A 2500-nucleotide genomic window follows, 5' to 3' on the forward strand; every position below is an offset into this window, starting at 1 on the left:
TTCAAGCGATCGAGACTTTTACCTTGAAAAAATCAGAGTGCTCAAAGCAGGCGTCCAAAACCTCGAAAGAGGTGCCTAAAAACGGTATGGTCAACCATCTATATGATGCGTACCACTACCTTAACTTGAATGATCTTGCATGGAATAATGGAATAGGACCTTGGTTCTATTTTGTTGGTCTTAAGAATCCAAGGTAATGATTAAGAGGGACAGACGGGGGCATTTGTATTGCGGCGCTAGAGGTGAAATTCTTGGACCGTCGCAAGACAAACTACAGCGAAAGCATTTGCCAAGAATGTTTTCATTAATCAAGAACGAAAGTTAGAGGTTCGAAGGCGATCAGATACCGCCCTAGTTCTAACCATAAACGATGCCAACCAGCGATCATTCTGAGTAACTAATTTCATGACTCGAATGGAAGCTTCCGGGAAACCAAAGTTTTTGGGTTCCGGGGGAAGTATGGTTGCAAAGCTGAAACTTAAAGGAATTGACGGAAGGGCACCACCAGGAGTGGAGCTTGCGGCTTAATTTGACTCAACACGGGAAAACTCACCCGGCCCGGACACTGAGAGGATTGACAGATTGAGAGCTCTTTCTTGATTCAGTGGGTGGTGGTGCATGGCCGTTCTTAGTTGGTGGAGTGATTTGTCTGGTTAATTCCGATAACGAACGAGACTCTAGCCTACTAAATAGACTTGCAGTTTACACTGCAGTACTCCCCCTTAGTCAACCTGTGGGTGGTAGTATCTCTTGATGGTTTCGGCTGTTGAGGGCTCTGCTGCTATTAGCCTACAGAATTGGCTAGGGTAAGGATGCTGTAGCACTGTAAGGACTTCTTAGAGGGACAAGCGGCGCTCGCAGCCGCACGAAACAGAGCAATAACAGGTCTGTGATGCCCTTAGATGTCCGGGGCCGCACGCGTGCTACACTGAAGTGGTCATCGTGCATACTGTTTCCTGCTCCGAAAGGAGTGGGTAACCGCTTGAACCCATTTCGTGATGGGGATTGGGCATTGTAATTATTGCCCATGAACGAGGAATTCCCAGTAAGCGTGAGTCATTAGCTTGCGTTGATTACGTCCCTGCCCTTTGTACACACCGCCCGTCGCTACTACCGATTGAATGATTTAGTGAGGACTTCGGACTGGTCAATCCAGACCATTGGGAAACTAGTGGTCGGATTGTGCTGGAAAGATGTTCAAACTTGATCATTTAGAGGAAGTAAAAGTCGTAACAAGGTTTCCGTAGGTGAACCTGCGGAAGGATCATTAACGTATTACCCTCTTATTATAAGAGAAATACAACCTTCAAACAATCAAACACTCTGCATAGTGATATTGTAGATGCTAATATGGTGAATGCAATTGAATTGTATTTGCATTAGAGTCGCAATTGTGAATGTTTAATGCAAACATTTAGCCATTGCAACATGATTCTAACTTGCATTACATTCGTTCATTCATACATCCATCTTTCATTATCCAATGCAACAAAGAGTGAGGGTTATCTAACGATAGCCATAATTTCTTTTTGCAAAACAATTGTAGTTTATAATGAAAAGCCTGTCTTGCTACATACTTGGTACCTGTTCAAGTCTTCAGCTTATGCTGACGGCAAGGTTTAAAGAAGGAAGTTTTACACTTCTTCGCCTAACTAAGTAAAGACAACTATGGTTTTTATAAACTGCATACAATTGTTTTCAAACCCTCTCAATGCAGATTTAGGATACTTATTAAAAGTCCCACGGTGGCAAAGATACATCTTCAAGCGGTGGATCACTCGAATTACCAATCGATGAAGAACGTAGCTAGCTACGATAATCGGTGCGAATTGCAGGACACGCCGAGCACTTGAGCTTCCAACGCACATTGCGGCTTTCGGGTCTTTTCCGAGGTCACATCTGTCTGAGAGTTGAGATGTAAAATAATCAACAAAACACTTGCATACTACCATATATGCATTGTTTTGAGAGGATTGTATATTTATATGCATGAATCTTGATGTTTTATTCCTTTTCTTAATTGCAATTCGTTGCAATTTAGTAAGGAGAATCTCAAATCTACTTGTTTCACATGATAAATTTTGTGTACAATGCATATTTCATCTCTGCAAGCAGTATATATGAATAGATACTAGCATGAGATTCTAAGGTTAGTCGCCTATCTGACGACGCTAAAGTCGTATTGCAGATAACTATGGTGATCAACTAACCTGTTAACTGATGAATCTTCTTGCACTTGTATAAATCGTACAAATAGTAGCTATTTCATGCTGTTAAAGCAGACCTAAGAAGTAATGCAAAGGCAAAATTTGTGCAAACATTAAAGTAGATTTACGTTGCTTGCTTGCAAACAACACAAATAAACATTAATCAACTTAATCAATATTTTTGATCTCAGATCAGGTGAGGTTACCCGCCGAATTTAAGCATATAATTCAGCGGAGGAAAAGAAATCAAATGAGATTCCCTGAGTAACGGCGAGTGAAAAGGGATGAGTCCG

General features: G+C 41.6%; 3 non-coding genes across 3 annotated transcripts in view; all 3 read left to right on the forward strand.

Annotated features, from left to right (window-relative positions):
• Positions 1 to 1270, forward strand: part of LOC149093097 (small subunit ribosomal RNA) — a 2170-nt gene extending 900 nt beyond the window's left edge. Inside the window, exon 1 of the ribosomal RNA XR_016200403.1 lies at positions 1 to 1270. This exon is cut by the window's left edge and continues 900 nt beyond it. This is a non-coding gene — a ribosomal RNA (small subunit ribosomal RNA).
• Positions 1271 to 1758: 488 nt separating this feature from the next.
• On the forward strand, positions 1759 to 1913 carry LOC149093098 (5.8S ribosomal RNA). The gene has a single exon (XR_016200343.1). It is a non-coding gene; the product is annotated as a 5.8S ribosomal RNA (ribosomal RNA).
• A 476-nt stretch (positions 1914 to 2389) lies between these two features.
• LOC149093099 (large subunit ribosomal RNA) overlaps positions 2390 to 2500 on the forward strand; it is a 4168-nt gene continuing 4057 nt past the window's right edge. Inside the window, exon 1 of the ribosomal RNA XR_016200432.1 lies at positions 2390 to 2500. This exon is cut by the window's right edge and continues 4057 nt beyond it. This is a non-coding gene — a ribosomal RNA (large subunit ribosomal RNA).

This window comes from Tetranychus urticae, unplaced genomic scaffold (assembly GCF_039701765.1).
Source record: "Tetranychus urticae isolate SD_2017Ah unplaced genomic scaffold, NJAU_TeUrti_SD_1.0 Scaffold_4, whole genome shotgun sequence".
Taxonomy (NCBI): Eukaryota; Metazoa; Arthropoda; class Arachnida; order Trombidiformes; family Tetranychidae; genus Tetranychus; species Tetranychus urticae.